We start from the raw sequence: 21,609 nt of genomic DNA, 5'->3' as shown, positions 1-21,609 counted from the left end.
GGTTAGTGATCTCTTTCAACTGACATACATGAACTGAGCGATTATCTGAGCAAGTGAGGCATACATGCAGTCCCCTATAGTAACTTCAGCTGACAGGCTGCCACAGTTAATTGGATCACATTGGATTGGCTCACATGTGCCTAAGCCCTGTATTACATCTGGATATAGTTCTCTATATTTTTATGTATTTTTCTTAGACTTTTCAAAGTTTCTTTATTATTACACAATAATAGCCTTTTAATAATAAAAGCAGTTAAGACTGTTTTTTTTCTCCTCTCCACAAAACAGAGATCGAATTGTAGGTTCTATTCTTACCATGAAGTGAAACTACATCTTTAATAATAAATATTCTGTGACTAAAATGCTTCTTTTTCTCTCCGTTTTCTTATTTCCATTCAATAAGCAAGGTCGGGGACAATTACTAGACTATACAAGAGTCCTTTCTCCCTCAGGAGGGTTTTAAATTATAACTTACCTTATCAGATCTAACTTCAAGTAAAAACTGATCTATAGGTTCTGCCTGGGGCCTTTGTGGAGTCACAGAAATCAGGTTATTAGCAAGAGTCACCTAAGGGCTTGTCTACAGGGGACACTCCAAAAAAGGGCTAAGATTTCATCCAAAAGCAGACACAAAGGAAGTATGCCTGTATTAACAATGAGTTAAGGCAAAAGTGTCATGGCAGATACTTTCCTTGAGTGCAGTTTTGGACGCCACAGCATTAGAAAGACATTAAGTTATTAGAGAGTCTGCAAGGGAGGACTGTGAGGATGGTGAAGAACCTTAAGGGGAAGCCAAGTGAAGAGCAGCTGAGGTCACTTGGTCCGTTCAGCCTGGAGAAGAGGAAACAGAGGGGAGACCCCATTGCAGTCTAGAACTTCCACATGAGGGGAAAATGAGGGACAGACACTGGTCTGTTCTCCGTGGTGGTGACCAGTGAAGGACTCAAGGAAACAGCATGAAACTGAGCTGGGGGCACTTTAGATTGGATATCAGGAAAAAGTGTTTCACCCAGAGCATGGCTGGACACGGGAACAGGATCCCCAGAGAAGTGTTCACAGCCCCAAGCCTGACAGAGCTCAAGAAGCATTTGGACAATGCTCTCGGGCACATGCTGTGACTCTTGGGGTGTCCGGTGCAGGGCCAGGAGTTAGACTTGATGGTCCTGATGGGTCTCTTCCAACTCAGCATATTCTATGATTCTAAGACGCCAAGTTCCCATGCCAAAGAGTAAGTATCCTGACATCTTTGGCTTCGTAAATTCCTGCTCTCAGCTTGATGAGGGTGAAAAGCAGGGAAAGAAGGAATCTTCATCATGGGTCCAAACTACAGCCAATATTCACTACATTTGAGTTAACAGCAAAATGTGGTACTAAACTTGCTTCTTCATCCCTCATCAAAGCAGTACCACTTACATTACTAAAACAACTTTACATAAAATATAATTGGTTCTGTGGGGCTCAGAGGGGAAGAATAATAATGATAGGACCCTAAAATTTCTATGCCAAGTTATTGTCCAGCCAAAGAGGTTCTTTGATAGAAAGGAGCTGCACCAGAAGAGGCAATAGCTCAGCACAAAGATATTAGAAAGCAGTCAAGAGGTCAGGGGGAAAGGAAAAAATAAGCCTCTGCTTTTGTCCACTCCTAAAATTTGAAGAAATCTCTGTTGTCTTCTCCCTCATTTGTTGTAGCAATGACAGAAATGCTAATGCAAAAACAGCTTGTGAGTGCTTGTACCAGAGGCTAAGTTGATAAAGGTGGCAGGTAGCCTTTTTCACTGTGCTACGTACCGACTGAATGTCAAGGCAATAGAGAGATGCAGCCGCTGAGGCACTACAGAGCTCACTGTTGATGACACCACTGCTGAGACCTCATTAGGGAAGACAAGAAGCTCAGAAATGTATCAGAGAGAATGTGTGTTTCATGTCTGGATGTAATAGATTCATCAGTCGTTCCTCTCTAGCACTTTCTCATTGTCCACCCAACCTCAGTTGCTTCCTGTGACTGGCTAGAATTACAATGAATTATTTCATCAACTTTAGGGCAAGAGGGCTCTGATCTACTCTTTACAGCACTGCAAGGTCCTGGAATTTGCCAATTTGTGTGGAGTAAGCTATTCTATAATTAAGTTTGAAATGTAGGCTAGGTACGTTAAGAATTTAATTCTAATAACCTCAAAGATGGTGTTTTGAATAGTCCTCCTGAATGAATTAGTTGATTACTTTTTAAAGCTTAACTGATAATAATTTTATTGTCACAGATAATAATCTGGAAAGCAGCTAACAATCACTGTAATTAGACCTTCAGTAATTTTTCAATAGGTAAGCCGTATCAAGATAATAGGTCTGATTTTTGCATTAGGTGGCACCTTGCTTTGTTACTGTGCTTTGGAAGCCTCAGGAAAAAACCCCTGGTTATGGCAAACACACTGCAAGGTGTTATTTTCCCTTTTTTCTTACTATCACTCTTTCCTCCCACAAAATTCTTTGGTTCAATCTCTGATATATGAGACTTCATGCCTCTTTCAGGGCAAAATCTATTGGCTAGCATTAGAAAATATGATTTTACATTGTAGGATCAGAAAATGGAGGCAAAGAAATGTTCTGAGGGATACTGAGGTAGGTTTTTTTGAGCACACCTAAACTTTAGAGGAAGTTGAGACGCAATATTAAGTGAAGCGGGAATAATTGTGCATGAAAAGGTAATGAATTATTTAAGAAACATAAAATAACCTTGCTTAAAAAAAAAAAAAAAAAAAAAAAAAAAAAAAAAAACCAAACAGCAGTTTCTATAATTAAATTATTTTTATTTGAGATCTTTAGGAATCCAAACAATTTTAGAAGTCATCTCCAGCTTTGACAAAACCACATATGAGAAATTCAGGGCATATGATAACTAAAGATGAGCACTCTGTGTAGAACAGAAATTTGTCACTTTCCACTCTGATGTCACAACCTAAAAAGCAGTAACTTTTAACTTACCCTTACAGATCAAGCTTATGTAGAACTATGGTAGAATTCCAGTGTAATTCCTGCTCTTAGTCTTGCATTTCACTGACATTTGGTGTCAGTGCAGTTCTATCCATACAATATTTACATAGGCACTAATGGACTTGTCACCACTGAGAGCTAAATGCTGAGGTCCTTACTTAGCGTCTAGCCAGCCTTTCCTCAGGATGATGTCAGTGGAAGTTCTGAAGTATGCATGAGTAAAATGCTGACTGAGCATGCAGCCACGGAGCACAAAGTGTAAGTGAATGGTCATAGCCTTCACTAGAATGAAACTGACCAAGAGGCACGGCCGAACAAAACACATCTCTAATCCTACTTACTAAGTTCCACTGGACTTTAATTTTACTACACTCTAATTCAACTGCCATTACATAACTGATGCTGACGTCATTTTGACTTAAGAAAATATGTCGTAATTTTTATGAGACAAAACAATAGAGACAATGATCTTATTTTAGGCTTTTATTTCTAATTTAAATTCTGTAGGCCGTGGTGGGCACTGAAAGTTTGGGGATTACAGATAGCAGGAGACTGTATCTGGTTTAGGAATGTTTATTAAAACACAGCCTTAGTGAATTCTTCAGCAGAGCACTGAGGATTAAGCACACTACTCAGCCTGAATCTACATCCTCTGCAAATCTCATATTTATAGTGGTCTCTGCATTGCCCAGACCTTTAGCAAACTATTTTTAGTGGCTAATTGTCCAGCTGCATTACATCTTCACCTAGTTTCTCTTTCTCAGCCAAAAGGAAATAGAAACCCTGAGGAAGCACAAAAGCCAAGCTGAATATTAAATGGCACGGGAAATGCTGGAATAGTGGAATATAAATGTCTTGAAGAAAAAAGGAAATTGAAAAATCATCACAGGAACATCTATCTACTTTTGGGAGGGCATTTAAAAAAAATCACACTTGTCTGTGAGAGTGCGTTGAAAAAGCATATCTATCTAACAGCTTTTGTGGTGGGATAAAACAACAAAGAGGAATAAATTAAAGACCGGCTTTTAAAAAGCAGATTAAAACAGTAAGAAATAAATGCAAATGAAGGGTCAGAGCCAAGAGAGCAAGGATGTGTGGAAAGCCCAGGGCATTAAGGAAGAATGGATAAAAGACATGCTGGATCAGAGGTTTTCAGCTGTTACAGCAGCATCACTGAGGGCTGGATGAGATACAGACTTCTGTCAGTAGTGCTTTAGGAGTATTAGGTTTGCTTGAACCAGTCTGACATTTCCTCAGATGTGTTTATCAACTCTCTCTGAGGGCAGCTGGCCCCTGGCACTTTGCAGCTCTGAGGGGAGGAGCAGGAATTGATTCTTCATGATTGATGCTACTGTGCTTGAATGCAGTTACTAATTCCTCTGCACAGCTGCACAGCAAGCTTCCTCCATCCCTGAAGCACAGCTGGAACACAGCCTGTCCATGCTCCATGAGGCTCTGTACTGTAACACCCCCAGTTTATGAGGGACACCTGTAATGTTCAGCCATCTGCTTTTTCACCAAGTGCCTGGAAGGGAATTGAGCAGAGAGGCGGTTATGCTAAGCAAGCTATGCAGAATGGGGCAGAGAGATGAAAATCACATTGAAAACTAGGCATTAAAAATCCCTGATTCTAATGTCAAGGGTTTATCTCCACAGTTTCTATCGGGTCCAGACTTGGCCCCATGTTGAGATTTCTTCCCTGCTGTGCAGAACTTGGAATGGAGGCTATTTGTGTTAGCACTGTAATGATAATTATCTCACAGGCAACATTTTGAAAAGCTTCACAGGCTGAGAGTTGGGGTTGTTCAACCTGCAGAAAAGAATGCTGTAGGGACACCTTACTGTACCTTCGAGTACATAAATGGTCCTACAAGAAGGCTGGAGAGGAACTTACCACAGGACAAGGGGTAATGGCTTTAAGCTAAAAAAAGTGTTCGTTTAGATTAAGTATTTGGAAGAAATTATTTCCTGTGAGAATGGCAAGATGCTGACAAAGATTGCCCAGAGAAGCTGCACGTGCCCCACACCTGGAAGTGTTCAAGGTGAGCTTTGATGGGGCAGAGAGCAAACTGGTCTAGTGAAAGGTGTCTCTCCCCTTAACAGGGGGGTTGGATTCAGATGACCTTTAAGGACCCTTCCAATTCAAGCCATTCTATGATTCTATGGTTCACTGAACTAATTAGCTAAGTGAGATTTTTAACCTTAACTTGCAGCAGTGGTGTTCCAGTATGTCCTAGCTACCAAACTGTCTCCAGTTACATCTCTGTTGCTGTGATTGCTCAGGACTCACACTTTCTATTAAACATTAACTCCTTTATCATCCACAAGGTCCACATTTTGGGTTTCTCCATGGCTCAAATCTGGAACAAGTAAACCACTTCAGCAAGTGGGAAGCATGAGTCCAGAAGGACCAGCTCGGGCTCAGAGGCTGCACATGGGGTTCAGTAAGCTCAAACTTCCATAAAATAAATGCTCTGGTTACAGCTGGAGCAAAGTTGAGAGGGTCAGCTTAGCTGAAAAGAAGCAGTCCATGGTGCTGGACACTGACTCGGATGTCAAGCTCCTGAACTCCAGATTGCTGCATTTCCAAGATATTGGTACCTGATGTGAATGAGTACCTGAGCTCACTCAGGTATTTCACCATTTCTGTGAATCACATGGATAGCAACAAAAAAGTCTGATTAAAAAAACAAACAAACAAACAAACAAACAAACAAAAATACAGGCACATTTACACTCTAACTACACAGAGAAGGCAGCGAAGACACACTGCTCAGGCCAGAAATGTCTCAACAGAAATGTCTTCAAGGGGCAACCAGACAATTTTAGAACAATCATGACAGCATTTTCCAGTTCTGATCCTGCTGTCCTGCTGGTATGGAGCCTGCAGTTATTAAGCAGCGAATTATAACATCTGAACAAGCTTATTATTTCCCCCAATACATACAGACTAGGAGAAAAAAAAATCTAGTAGACTTAAACAACCCTTTTGTGCAAGGTGCAGTGAATGGTCTGCTGGCACACACACACATCTGATTGCCCTGGAAATCCACTGTATGTGCACTCTGACTGCCATTTGTAAAGTTTAACACTGAATAAGCTCTATTATTCATTCAAAAAGGACCAAAATATACCAGAATTTCTATCAGCCTCACAGGACAATGGATCTGCAGAGCCCAGGAAACTCATTAAATTTAGGAGAAAATATAAAAATAATAGGAAAACTCCCATATGTTCAAAACAAAAAAGCAGGAAGAGCTTTCTCACATTCTTCTTAGCAGCCTACTGGCTGAAGGGTTTGTTACTAAAGGTTCTCTGTACCAGAATGCAAAACTCTTTCTTAACTCACTAAAAACATTTACAGTTTCACTGAGTAATGATCAAAAAGCAGTGAAGAAGCTATACTAGAAATAACACCCAGAATGACAGCTGGATGCAAATACTACTGTTTATTTACAAATAAAACACTTTTAAAAAAACCCTTAATCTTCTTGCCTCAAGGACTTTTCAGAAGGATGTGGTCGTATTTGTAGTCGTATAATTGCATAATTCAACTGTTCAAGTTTTCAATGATGTGTTTTTTTCAATCAAAAAAAATAGTGCATTGATAGAGACATGCCTCTATATAGCTGCTACGCGTGGTGAGAAATTCTCATCCTTGTGTTTCTGTCTTATACTAATTTCTATTAGAAATGGCTCTTGGTACAGATTAGGGTTCTTTCTTTGGCAGGAATGAGCAGATGTGTTCATAACCTCTTGTCAGGAGGGAACAAACATATTGTGATTTGTGCCTGTTTACATGTGCAGGCACCATGGTCATTAAGAAGTCTCAAAAACACTGCAGGGGATTGCAAGCAACAGCATTCTTGTCCAAAAATAGTCTGTAATTTGGTGACCAGCAGGAACAAGTCCTGTGTTTATCTTCAGAAGGAACAAATATGGTTTACTTATGAGAAGCCTATGTACTGGGTCTGTCAGAGGTAATCAGACACGTGCAGATTGGCAGTCAGATACATGGAGCATTAGGTAGCATTCTGACAGCTCTGTTGTCAGCAGAGCAGCCTCTCTGCATCAAACATCAGTTGACACAGTTGATATCAGCCTTATTTTATAGTAAAGAGTCTCCATTTGCAATCTCTGAATTAATTTACGTTCATATTAAGGTAAGTTGGAACTAGATACACTTAGGGAACCAGTCCAAGAGAAGCAGGCAAGAAAGCTGAATTATCTGTTCTTTTTTCCCCTAACACTTTGGAGTCACAGTTCTAAACTTTATTTAAACTTCAACTTGTCCCTAAGAATAATTCTACTTGCATGTTATTTTTTTTGTCACCTGAAAGCCAGAAGTATTGTAATAATCTGAAGAGTCCATTAAGTTTAGTGAGGTCAGGAGAGACTTTTTTTGTCTATACATAACATACATAGATTCTAAATTAACAGTGTTTCATGCTTTCTAAATTCAAGCTCTCTTGCTCTTTTTAGCCATTCTCAAGTCATAATAAATTACACACACACAGGAGATTTTTAATCCCGTCCACTGCTGTATGTATTTTTAATATTCAAACCCATTGTATCATGCCTGCATTCTGTACTGCCAGAATTTAATGTTTCCATCATTAGATTACAAACTGCATGGGAAAAGGCCATGTTTTATCTTAAGACAACATCTCTCTAATAAGTGCCCCATCAAAATCTATAGACAAACACAAATATTAAAGTATAAGCAAGGTTGGTATCACATATTGTGCAGCTAGTTAAATATCTTGAGGAGCTGCAACAAGACATTTCCATTTGTTTTTCTTCTATTCTTCAAGTGTTTGGAAAGACTTCCTGAAAATGCAGAAAACACTATTTTTCTCTAAAACACAACAGTCACTGCCCTGACAAAGAGTGAATGGTTTAATTCATCTGCAATTTTCCATTACCAGAGAGGCCCCCATAATTGCTAAGCATCCTTCTTCATGGGCTAACATTGCAGTAAATAACATCTGTACTAGAAGCCAGGTGGGTTCATTAGTTGTCTCTCCATCCATACCTAACTGGCTCAGAAATACCATCTGTTGCCAAGAATACCAGTAAGCACAGATTTATTTAATGTTACTCTCTCTGAAGATGGCCTTACATCATCATCATTCAAAGTCCTATTGCGCTTAGCTCCCACTTCATCTGGGGGTGCATTTGGCCCAAGTCTCATCTTGAACAGCACTGTTTTAGTTACTCCTTTTCAAAGTGATTAATTCCTCAGCAGAGAAGGAGGAAAAGGCTCAAGGAAACAGGTCAGTCTGGAGGTCAAGATATACCATACTAGGTCAATATTGTACTTGGTGATTGTGGTATGCAGACTTCTTTCTACTGACCTTCAAACAACTCTTGCAAATTTGTTAATGACACCCTATGACAGGAACTCCACAAAAAGTAGCAGTAAATTTGTAAAGATGGGAGGTCAGGCATCAAAGTGTGGAACATCATGGAAGAGCCTGACCAGGAGCAGGACAGCTTGTGTTGTTTTAGCAATTAGAAGAACATAAGTAAAAGAGCAATGTCTAACTAAACACTGTGTCTTTAGAAGACAAACACATTTTTCCTTTTGGTGTTACTGTTAATACCTTAGCTTAGTAGAAAGAAACATTTTTTACTGTTCATTGAAGACCTTCTTCATGGTTGTATTTGCATTAGGTCAGAAAAAAGCCCCAAAAACTGAACTTTCAATTTTGTCTTTACCTCACTGGCACAAATCCAAATTCTGATATCAAACTAAAGCACTTACAGAAAATACAGAAACATCAGTGAGAATTTCTTTAGTTCTTTTTCTGAAAAAACCAGAAACATTCTATACTGGTCTTAGGTTTAGAAAGTGCTTTGACTTGGGTAAGCGAGAATTGTTTGGGGTCTTTAGAAATTCATGCTGTTTAGGCAGCATCTGCATAGTATTAAAGCATGTTGAATATTGAAAAAGTTTATATTTCATTATATATTATTTTGACAAAACCAGTATTCTCATTGTCAGAAATGATATCACACTGCAGTAAAATATGCTTAGATATATCAATCTTTTTTACATATCTGGAAAGAAAAATAGTAGACTCATCAAGCAAACATGTCTTGGCCTTGTCTAAGACCTCTTGCTGTTGAACTGGGCAGATGGGTATAAATTTCCTGGAAAAAAACATAACAAGGAGAAGTATCTCCATTGAGTCCAGAATGCCTTGCAGCGAGGGCAAGATATCTGTCTTTCCATTCACCGCAGTAATTCTCTGGGGCTCACCTAGCAGTCCAAAATGGAAACACAATTAATACTACCCAGGCTCCTTACCATAGCTAGGAGAAACAAACATTTTCTAATGACATCACTAAAGACTGCATCACTGGACCTAGTGAAGGTCACCTCATTGTTTTTGAGCAAAGCCTGGACACATTTTTCACCTTCAGTAGCAACAGCTACTAATAAAGCTTCCTTTATAGCTAGAAATGAAGTGTAGATGACACCACATGTAGAGGACGAACGAAATTTTGGGGTCACTCCTTGGCTGGGATCGGAAGGCCTGGGTCTATCTCCTGCTTTCCACTCATGCCCGTGCCTGGATGCACTGGAGGCAGGAGAGGTGGAACCGATGGCTCTTGCCATGGGCAGCACTGCCAGGTCCCAGAGGAAGGCTGGAGCGGAGCGGTGTGCATGGGGCAGCAGAACTACCGCCAGGACCCTTAAGTCCGCTCTGTTAAAATAGGGCCCGTTTAATTGGGAAGAAAACCTCTTTGGAAGTGAAAATTCCACCGCACCCGCAAAACACTGGGGATTGACGGCGGCCCCAGCAGCTGCGCCCAGCCCCAGGGCTCGCCCCGCTGCCGCTCGCCCAGCGCCGCGGGCACCACGACCCGAGCGCGGGGGCAGAGGCGCGGCGCCCGCCCGGAGGAGCCGACTCCGCTCCCTCCCTCCCTCCCTTCCTCCCGCTCCTAGGAGCTGGCTCTCCCCCTGGAGGCCTCCGGCGGCATCGGCCGCGCTCCGCCGCTTATGTAACGCGGGGCCCGGCAGAGCCCGGCGGGGGGAGAGCCGCTGCTTACACGGGGCTCAGCCCCACCTCGCAGGCACACCGAGCATTCCGGAAAGCACCCGTGGCAGCTCACACGTGTAGCTCCAGCGAACGGGAAGAGCTGAGTCCTGGCCGTGTGGTGCTTCGCGGACGTGGGGAACTCAGCAGCCAAGCGCTGGTGCTTGTTTTCACTCCTGTGCCTGAAGGCCCGCAGCCGGACGCTGACGCCCTGGGCTGTGCTGGGCCTAGCGCTTGAGGAGGTATGTTCTTTCTGCAGGATCCTGTGGCAGACGAAGCAGTCCCCGCAGCCTCCTGAAGAACACGTGAGACTTCTGCAGGCCGTCTGTGCCATCCCAGGGATCTGCTGGTGCCCCGCTTGGTCACGGCGAGACCCAGCTCCCTGCCGAGGGAGAAACGCTGTACCCAGCCTCGACGAGACGCCCCGGAGAGAACAGATCCTCCCCAGGAACGGGGTTTAGCACCACCTCCATGGATGTGTCACGGGGCTCTGGGAAGATTGCTGAACCGAAGAATTGTGTAGGATGGTAGGCGATAAAACTGGTATTAGGATCAAGCACTGTTTTCACAGATGGGGTGGGGAGGCAGTGTAGCAAACAAGGAGCCATTCCATACAAACTCTTACGTGTAAGTACCCCAAAGCACTGCAAATTCAAATGTATGCCGCGTGTCATAGCACAACTTCAGTCATAAGGGAGAAACAGCCCCTTGCTCCTCTCACCACGGTAATAGCAACTTGTCCAGCCGCATGCATCCTATCCTCACAGCTTTGATCTCTGCTCAGCAGAGGAAGGAGGCTGCAGAGAAGCTGTGGTAGGAGCTGTGAGGGTGTAACAGGGGCTGCCGTGCTACGAGGCAGCCCACGCGTCTTCGCCACACCTCCGGCGCGCCGGGCCCCGCACGGAGTGCGTGGATTAATTGCCCTCTTTGATGGCGATAATGATTGCTGCCGTTCTTGCGGTGCTGGAAGCCAAACACCCTGCTGACAGCACATCTGAAAAAAACCCAAATGCATATCTTTGAAGTGTTGTGCTCCAGGCGATTTGTGTGGAGCTTTCTAGCTTTTTTCTATACCCTAAAAGGGGAAGAAAAAGAAAAGGGGAGGGAGGGCAAAGAATCATTGCACCTCCACTGTCCAGCCTCCAGCACATAACTAAACCCAACAGCCTGGCTTGCCTGACAAGCTGTGAAGATTCAGATAATCCTGTCCAGCTTATTCTCCACTCAGGGGCAATTTGTTCTTTTTAAACCCCTAACAGCATTTTGCCAAAGCTGCCATCAGGGAAATTGTGACATGAGCTGTGCGAATATTTACTCAGCCATTCCCACGCTGCTTCCCAAAGAGGCTGTTGTTCCCCCCCCACCCCCTGCCGGCACGCAGCACAGCCATGACTTTAGTTTGGCGACCGCTGATAACGTTAACATGCAGGTTTTACACAACGGATTTGTTTCTCCAAAGCGTTTCCTTTAACAGGAAGCCCCTGGAACCTGCACGCAATGCTCTAGTCCGCCACCACCAAAATGCCCCAAATCAGGATCGTTACTTGTGGGTGCAGTCAAAAGCTGTGCCACTCTGAAAAAAAAACCCAAAATAAAACAAAACAACACCCGTAGGCCCCAGCGAGGATCGAACTCGCGACCCCTGGTTTACAAGACCAGTGCTCTAACCACTGAGCTATGGAGCCGCCGCTTTAAGTTTTTTCCGGCTGTGTCTAACGACCGGTCCCGGCCCTCCCGGCCGCCCCCTGCCGGGCGCCCCGGGCCTGGCGCGGCCGGGCCCGCCCTCCGCTGGCCCCTGAGGGGCCCGCCCGGCACAGCGGCCTCGCCGCCGCCTCCGCACCGCCGCCGCCGGGGGGAGCCCGCGGCCCGCCGGGAGCCGCTCGCGGCCCGCCGGAAACTGCCGGAACTCGCCGGGGGCGCGCCCGCCGCCCTGTTTGTGCGGCCCCTCCGCGGGCGCTCGCCCGCCGGCCCGACCCGCTTCTCGGCCGCCAGCACCAGGTGCCGCGGTACCGTGGGAGAGCCCGGGCCGCAAGAGTGTCCCTGGGCCCGCTGCAATAGCAGGAAATAAAGCTGCTGGAATGAGCGCGTCCGGCCAAGCCAGCAAAGGCACCAGAGAAGAAATACGGGGTGGGGGGTGGGCCGGTGTCTGACATACAGCCTGATCTGTGCCGGCTAGGAGTGGGAAAAAAAAATAATAATAAAAAAATCCACACAACCAAACAAGCAAGCCCTGTCGTGACAAGGGGTGAGGGTTTTTTTCTGCAGAGGTTGGGTGTTCTTGGGAAGTTTGAACGAGGCTGCTGCGGCACAGATGTGCTGCCCGGGGCCACTGAGTATCACTTGTTGAGTGACCCCTTGAAGAGCTGAGCATGGAGCCTAGAGAGGGTTTCTAAGTATTTTCTCACCCGGTCCCTGCAGATCGACTTTAACAGAGGTTTTGGAGCTCAGAAGCCTCAGCGGACAGCTAAAAGATGGAAGGCAGCCGTGCTGTTGGACCCATCCAAGTGCGCTGCTGGTGTCCAGTGCTGGTGCTCTGTATCATCACTGCTAACAGCACACAATAGCCAGAGGTCTATGATCACTCATGCATGGCCTGAACATTTTTTTAAAACTTCATGGCAGATAAAATTATTGCAGTCATATGCCTTTCAGAAAGCTATATTCAGGGCCCTGTCTTTGTTCTGTACTAATATCTCTTTATATAGAATTCAGACTTGGATCAGCAGATGGGAAAGGGATGCCATGGAGGAGCTCATAAACCTGGCTTGGCATAACAAAATCTTGAAACAAAGAATGTGTCCTGGTTTAGGGCAAATTTGGGGAAAAACCCTGAATGGGGTCCCTCCGGGGAGCAAACCCAAACGGCCTCTCCCTGCAACCGGTCCAGTAAAGAACTTCCTCGGAGAAAAGTGTGAAAAGCTATTTTACTTAACAAACAAAGTGCATTCAAGTATAAAGAATGAATAATGTGAAACAATAAAACCTCTCATTCTGGAGTGAGATGGCAAATTGAGAAAGTTCTTGCTCGTGGATGTAGTTCGGCTCTCTCTCAGTCTCTCCTCAGTCCCAGTCTCTCCGGCGCTGCTGGAAAATGCCGAGGTCCAGGCCCCGGTGGGCCGCAGGTGCAGCCCCCAGTGCTCCCCTGGGTTTTTTAGTTCAGAGCAGGTTTAAACTGTTCCAAGAAAAGAAGGAAAAAAAACCAGTCCAGGGAACTTCTCTGCCCTAGCTAGCTGAAACTAACTAAAAGAAAAAAGATCTCTGTCCTGCAGTCTCTCCAAGCCTCCGCCGAACATCCCGTCGGGAGAAGAATGTGGAGGAGTCAGGCAGTTTTCTCAAAACAAACTCCGTGCTTCTCCTTGCTCTTAGAACCAGTCTTAAAGGCACAGAACTCAATATACAGCACAAACAGAACAGACGACTGGGGATACAAGCATCATAAAGTCACCCTAGGAGAAATGTTACACTCCTCAAAGTCCACAGCAGCATCAGGGTCTGCAGTATCCTGAGCACTAGATATGTAAATATGTGATTTCTGCCCAAAATTTTTTTCCTTCAAATTATCTTCTCACATTAACCCCTTGATAGTTTTTAATAAATGACAGCAGTGAAATTTGAAATAAACACTGAAAAAATTATATCTGACTCATAAAACAGAGCTCCATGTGGCAGCTGGATAGTAGATACAGTCATCAGGACAACAGAGAGCAGGTCCATTTTCTCCATGGAATGATACTCATTACATGCATGTATATTTGAAGCGTTGCGAAAATATTCGGTGAAAATTAAGTGTTTAAATCCACTAAGCACTTCATCTCAATTCTCTACTAACTCTGGGAATAACAAGAAAGTCAAAGTTGTATTTCTAACCATCATGACAAAGATATTAATGTTAAAATTACAGATGTATGTATTAATCATACATTATTTGCTGTCTTGATTTAGGGAGATGTCACCTCTGAGATATGCTCAATACTAAGTCAGGTTGCAGACTGGCAGTCTTCAAAACTGTGACAACTGCCAATGGCAACTTTAATGCTTTTCTAGATGGTGTGTTTGTGTCCTATCTGCACATGTGTAGTGCAGTGGAAGTTTAACACTGTACATTGTAACACACTAAAGGTCTACAGATTATTTGCTATTAAGATAATATTGTCGCGGTTAGTTGTCACACCCTAGAAAACAGAAAAATGCCATTGTCTTGCAAAAAAACCATGCAGTTTTTTCCCCCATGCAACTTTTCATGCTCAGCCTGAGTTACCACATGCCCATCTATGAACTTGGAAAAGTCAATGAAATCCCTTCTGGAGACTATCATGCAAGTGCATCGATGCACAGAAGTCCAGAATATATTTAAACATTATTTTTAAAAAGCCCCAAACACTCAATAAGTCCAAAACCAAACCAAAAATATCCTTTATGAAAACCATACTATTCTCTTAAATGACTGTTGTGTTCATCTGCTACCTCACATCACTGCTAAGGCAGAACAGGAGATTTCAGGAAAGGTCTTTTAAGGAAAGATTTCAGAAAGGTTAAGTCCTGATGGGCTTTCACCACTAGGGCAAGAGCTGCCAGACATTCCATCTATAGTTCAAAGGGACCCTCTTTGAACAAGAACAATTGTACTGGCTTTATTATTTAAATCCCTTGCATCCTTAAGACACACAGGCCTCAAGAGCTAATGGGCATTCCATTAATTCAATTAACCTGGGAAAAGGAGACTACTGTGCACTGAAAAGAAAGCAATACAGAACACAGCTCCTTTAGGAGCTGGGGCTCAGAGCGACAGGATTGTAAAAACCCGTGTGAGAGCTGTCAGCACAGCTGAGGCAGTTGGCAGTTACCTTCTCACTTCATCAGGGATTGACTCCTGGAGTCAAAGATGTTCATCTTCCCTGGAACACCAAAAAAAAAAATGCACCAGTTGTGATACTTGTGGAGAACAAAACTGGAAGTGGCAGCACATACCAATGGGAGGAATAGAATGTTTTCTGTATTCTTCAGAGGGAGCTTTATCAACCCTCCCTCATTATAATTAAAAATCAATTCTTACCCCTCTTATAATCATTTTAAATGTCTGAATGTAAAGGTTGGAAATACTGGCTTTTTCTCTCTGTTACTGTTTTGTTCTAGGCTCATTTACATCAGTGAAATGAGATTGACTGGTTTTCATTTGGTCTTGGAAGAAAGGCACCAAAACCACATAGTAGTAATACTGAATCTTGATCAAATAGTTATTTAGTCCAAAATGAGTAGCAAGGTCAGAGATGTCTGAATTCAAGGTAAAGAAGTGGATCCAGTTCTCAAAGTGGAGGCAATTGTGCTTTAAAATTTCATGCACTGGCACTTTGTTGCTATGTTCATATCACTTTAGGGAATGTACAGATCATCTCTAAAAACCCTTCTGATTACTGTGGTGTGCTGGCTTGAAGGCAAAACCAGCGAGAGACTCCAAGTCAGAAAAAACAATTTAATAGGAGAGGAAAAAAAAGTAAAATAAAATAAAACACATGCAATAGTACAAAAGATCGCTGACAGAGTCAGAATACAACCTGAAACCGTGGTGGTAGCAGTCCAGATGAAGTGGTCTTGTTGAAGCAGTGTTCCTGCAGAAAGGTCTGGTAGCTCTTGTCCTCTGGGAATCCAGTGGGTAAGGCTGCCTGTGCTGTCCCAAGGCCCAGATTATATCCAGGTGGGAATGCTTGGCTCCTCCCTCTGGGCGGAGCATCTCACAATGGACTGATATAATTTTATCAGTTTTGTAATGGGTCCTTGATTGCCTATTAAACAGAGATAGCTCCTGGGGAGAGTTATCTATGAGTCATGCAGGACGGCACTGATGGGCCATTAACAGAAGATAGTCTGGAGGGAGGGGGCACGGGAAACAGTGGTGCACAACTTAGTTTCAACATTTCATGTAGATGGTGATAGAATACATACTTTGGGCACATTTTACATTGTAACCTAGGACATGTGGAAATAAGAATCAACAAATAAACCAATGAGTCATATACATTCCTACCCATATTCTTCTATTCCTCTACACTGCTGTTTTATTTCTCCCACCCCATTTTTCAAACACATTTTCAGAGCCAAACCAATATCTACTTGGCAAAATTTCTTTAAACACATATTCTTATTTCACCTCAATATTACTAAGTAGCTCATCTGTTTATAACTGAAGGCGATTCTTTGCATGTGAAGTCTAAAAATGCTGTCTAACTTAAAGCTACCAGAATCTGTTATTGCAGTAATCACTCCCTCACTAAGTCTGTACATCAGTGCCTAAACTGGGAAGCCCTCCCTTTCTTCAGTGCATTAGTATTGACAAAGCCAGTCCTTCAAATACATTTTTAATAACCTTTTTATATGGTGCAATATCACTGAAAGTTCACTGCATTTATTTTTGTCAGTTCGGAATGATGGGATTTTATATGAAAGGATTGAAAAGATTTTTCTGTTAGTGCTCTTCATTTTAAAGGCTCCAAAGCATTAATGCTATGAACGTTAATATTTTGGCCTGATACATAATCTGCCTCTGCACATATTGTAGCTGGGCTAATGGGAGAAACCAGAAAAGTAGCTTTGTGGATCAGGAGCCCAGCCAAATTGCAGGGATGTCCTCTAGGGTTGATGATTTCCATTTCTTTTTTGATTTTTTTAATGTCACTATACCAGAACAGTGGCATAGACTGCCTTTCATGTTATCGAAGACATCAAAGGGAGGTACCGGGGACCTGTCTTTTTTCTGTTTTCCACCTTTCTCAGGCACTCCCACCTCATGAGTCCAACGTGCAAAAAGAGCATCCCTGTGCATGAGCGGCGTGCGAGCCCTTGCTGTGTCGGCGGTGCCAGTACGCAGCTTTCCATCTCTTGAAAGCTTTGAGCCTAGGTCTGTCACAGCAGCCATGCCTGTGCCGTGGAGCACAGCCTGCTCCCGCTCCTGAGCTCCCCAGGGCTTGGGCCGGGACAACACGAGGCTGTGGGTGGAGGCAGCCGTGCCTGACAGTGCGTTCCCCCAGTACATTGCACCCAGCTGCCTCCTGCCCACAGAAAGGGAGGTACCAAAGCAGAAGGGTCCTGCTGGAGCCCTGCTGCAGATGTCCGATCAGTAAGTTTGCTGTCAGAAATCCAAAGGGACACGTTTGCAGGATCAGCATGTGAGGCTCCAGAGATCTGCCCCAACCAGTTGCCTACATCACCCGCCAAAGCAAGGGAAGAACCAGCTCTTAAGTGATAGGTTGGCTGGCTGCATCTCTGTGTGCGCTTACTGGGGCTGGCAGTGGCTGGGAATCTTCTGGGCAGTCGGAACAGATGAGCTAAAGAATAAAATGATCTGCCCCGCACACTGCTTACCAATTTGATCCTTTGTTTGGGGCTGAGGTCCTTGGAAGAGGACGTAGCTCTTCTGAAGTGAATCAACAGAGGATTCTGACATCATCCACTGTCTTTCAAGAATATGAAATTCATTTTCCAGCTGTCACACACAATTAATCTATTTATTCATGCAGGGGGGCAAAATTTAGTTCCCTTATATTACACATCTAAAAAGTTCACTCTGCAAATCTGTTTTCTGAGGAAAGAAAGAATTTCATGAGAGCAGAGCAAGACTGCTTCCTGCAAAAAGGGACTGCAACAGTCTCTTTGCTCCTCATCACAATTTAAAAAAAAAAAGCATTTTCCTTTTTTTTTTTTTTTTTTTTTTTTTTTTTTTTTTTTCTGTATTCACTTATATTATTTATCTTTCCATCAGGGGGGTGGGCCAGGAGGAAGGCTCAACAGATAGCTCTGTTGTGTGATACTGTAGCAAATGAAAACACCAAAGCAAGTTGTTTTGTTTTGTTTTGTTGGTTGTTTTTTTAATAGACAAGCTGATAGGAAATGAGTTTCCTATGGGACAGAGCCAGGGGGAGTGGAGTTCATATAAGATTTTCCACACCATTTCATAGCTATCCGGTTAAGAACAGGCATCAAGCTGCAGCAAGGGTCACCAGGTAATTTTCCTTGACACAGAGTGCATGCTTCTCATTCCATTAAACCACGTGAAGGTAATGCAGTGAATATTACACTGACTTGCCAAACTGCATTAACCACAGTGCTTTCTCTCCAAGACTTTAAGACGATGCCTCTTGGAATAATAGCTGCATGAGGCTTGTGGGAAATATGGCCAAGTATTTGCATCTTTGCAAAACTTTGAATCCTTCAGCCTTCTTGAAGCAGGAAATATGAACAGTATTCATGCACACCCTAATATTCATGTAAAATATCATATTAGATATTCAAAAGTGACAAGAACAGGTTATTAAATGAAATTCAGCATCTTGCCAACAACAAATAGGATCAGCATTTCCTAAAAATGAAAAACAATCAAAATCTTGAGTGTGATCTCAGACAATCCTGGGTGTACAATCAATGCAGGGATCTGTGTCATCTCCACTTTAATTTTACAGTGCAATGTTGTAAGAAGTAGAAGCAACTCACTGACATTCCTGTGTAAACAACACTGGGCATTATTGGAGACCAGGAAAGTATGACAATCTCTTTCAGAGCCCCAAGAACAATGGCCCATTTCAGTTCATAGGGAATTTCAATGTAGCCAGTATATTTCCTGGCAAGCCATGTCATAGCTACAAATTCCTCAGTTCTTTTCACTTTTTGGAGCAGGGGAATTATCACATCTTCCATTCCTTTGTTTGATTTCAGCTGAATCCCTGGAAAGCTGTGTGTCACACTTCTCTACCTACATTTTATGTTGACATCCTCCTGTGAAAAATGACAGGTGTGATGGGCAGATTTTGCTGGCTTGCACAAGACTTCTTTTTATATGTAACAAAAGTTCTTATTGATTCGTATCTGCACTGCTTTTATGTGGCTAATCTAGACCCCTGGGGCTATTCTAGTTGAAATCTAGGAGCTCTGTATCCCAGTAACAGACTCTATACTGATACCACCTTATTGTCCGGCTAAAACATCTCAGTTTTAGGTGGGAAAATAATTCAAGTGTTCACTTGGGTCAGTCATTGAAACTTCAAGTAGTCTCCTGTTTGCTTACTGTCAATAGCAGCATCTCTTGCATCACCAGCAGTATTAAAACTGCAGGATCTTCTGCACCAGCTCATTTCAGACAAGCTGTGAGAGTGATGACCATCATCTCCAAGTCAAGCTGCATCTGAACCTCAACCTGACTCTCAGCGTTTCTGCATCCTGTGACCCAGTCGTATATTCATGAGCCATTGAAAGAATTAGGGGCCAGGACCAAGCAGTAAAATCACAGCCCAACTTCAGTGAAATCTACAGAAGGAAATATTTTTTTCTTTCTGTTCTTAGAAATGAGACACATGGTACTAGCATTTTCTTAATTACAATGAAGAGTCAACTTCAGTAGTTTTCCAGCTGGAATTTTGTCCCACAAAAATCACAGTACTGAGTATCTAGTAAGGATAGTGAAAAAGAAAGGCTCCAACAAGAAATTTTATATGGAAAGATCTGGGCTTTTAACTAAAAAAAAAAAAAATTTTTTTGCAAGTAACTAGTCCAGCTTCTAAAGTAGATCAGTTTAATTTTCCAAATACGGGTAGAGAGCTGCTTTTAGAATTGACACCTGCACATGCCAGTATAATTTTCTTTTTGTTCATGTAATTTTTAAAACGTTCTCTTTATACCATTTTCCTGGTTTATATCACACTGGTACTACTGAACATTGGAATGTCGTTCTTTGGGGACCCTTAGCAGTGATATGCTGGATCTTTTTTATATATTACATTATTATTGTTATTTATTTACACAAATGACGCAAAGAACTCTTCGTTAATATCACGATGACTCCATTCTCTGGAAGAAAAGAATACCTGACAGAAGTCATCATCACAACTCCTGGCAGTATCTTGGTTGTAACTTGACAAATTTTGTGACTATTCTGATAAAAAGCCAAGTTTCTTTTCTTTGAAAGGAATCCCAAGGAATTCATTTAAAATTCCAGAGTAAAGTGTCTTGGAGGAGCTAACAAACATAGTACAGTAAATAAAATCAGTCTGTTTTTAATATAGTAAATACCACTGGCTGAAAGTCATATTTTAGAATACATTTATTATGGGAAACTACTTAGATAATGAACGTAAATCTAAAAATCTAATGTAATTTCCATCATTTATGCAGTTTGTTTGCTTTTTACATTTAATTCTGCTTGGATAATGAAAACAGACTGCTTTTTTTCCTTGGCAGTATCATATTTCTGATTATCAGACACTTGCCAAGGCTGTAGTGATTGCGTTTCACACACCTCAGGGGAAATAGTGAAATCCTGTTTTCAGCAAAGGGCTGAGCAGGGGAGTTCTTGACAACACATGTGTGTAATTCGTTCAGATCAGAGGCGGCCTGATGAGTGACATGAGTGCCACAGGAGTGACAGTCAGCAAACAGCACATACCAAGCCATGCTGCAGAAGTCTGGGTCACGCAAGGGATCTTTAAAAGTCAGTGCAAATCCCACCAGAAAGTGCTCCCATAAACCGTTCCCTTTCCACACTCAACAATCAGGAGCCAGAACTTGGGTTTGGTTTGGTTCCAGGAGCACCTAGATTTGCTCAGGTTCCAGACTCACCCTGGACACAGGGAGCTGAACTGCAGCAGTTGGATCCCAGCAAGGGAAATACAATCAATTCATCTCGGGGACTGGTTCTACCTTGTTTGACACCATAAGGTGAAATGACATCTGAAGAATGAGAAAGGATTCCACAGCTGTAAGAATTCTTTTCAAAAGTGTTTTAAGACCTAGCTCCAAACAGCAGGATGCAGTCCACTGTCAGAATTGAGAAGTTTGCATACCTGTGACAATTTGGGCAGTAGTTCTTGGAGAACAGTTAAGTGCCTGCCTCTCATTTTCACAGTTTCTGTTAACTGGAGTAAAGTTCAATCCAAAGAAATCTGTCCTTCAGTGAAACACAGCCGCAGGTGTTATCTCACTAATGGGCTGATGCTGGATGCAACATCCCTGAGTCTCGGGAAGGTCTGGATTTGAATTCTCTGGTTTCGGTACAGTCTCATTTTTGAACTGTAAATCCCTGTCTTCCAGTGAGATAAAAATCCAGCTCAGTAGAACTCATTTTCAGGTCCTACAATTGTTGCAGTCAGAGATATGAGGGATTACACCTAAGATGATCTTTGAGTTTATGATTCTTTCCCTTGAAGTTGCTAAATATTGTAACAGGAGGATTTTATTATGGTTCAATATTAAACATCCTCATTTAGCTAATGCTATTAGAAGGATCTGATTTCTTGCAAATTCTTATACACTAGGGGGTGCAAACATCCTTTTAATGAGTCCAGATATAAATGGTCGCATCAATACCAGCAAAGAAAGTGTCTGGTCCTGTACTAAAGCTTGTGTAGAAAATACCTAATGTTTTAAGTCACATTTGGCTCATACAAATGAATAAATAAAAGCACTGCTTTCAGCAACAGCTTTTTAATGTTTTTCTGGGTTTATATATGGAACAGAGAAGATGCTAACGTAGGAGTTACATAAGAGGAGGATTCAGATGCAGCCTGCTTTGCATGCCATTGCCAGCAGCTTTCTC

General features: G+C 42.8%; 1 non-coding gene across 1 annotated transcript; it reads right to left on the bottom strand.

The window, feature by feature from the left end:
- Window positions 1-11,646: 11,646 nt before the first annotated feature.
- TRNAT-UGU (transfer RNA threonine (anticodon UGU)) lies at window positions 11,647-11,719 on the bottom strand. The gene has a single exon. It is a non-coding gene; the product is annotated as a tRNA-Thr (tRNA).
- Window positions 11,720-21,609: the final 9,890 nt, after the last annotated feature.

The sequence above is a fragment of the Hirundo rustica genome, chromosome 6, assembly GCF_015227805.2.
Source record: "Hirundo rustica isolate bHirRus1 chromosome 6, bHirRus1.pri.v3, whole genome shotgun sequence".
NCBI lineage: Eukaryota > Metazoa > Chordata > Aves > Passeriformes > Hirundinidae > Hirundo > Hirundo rustica.
This window is presented reverse-complemented; position numbering and strand designations above follow the sequence as displayed.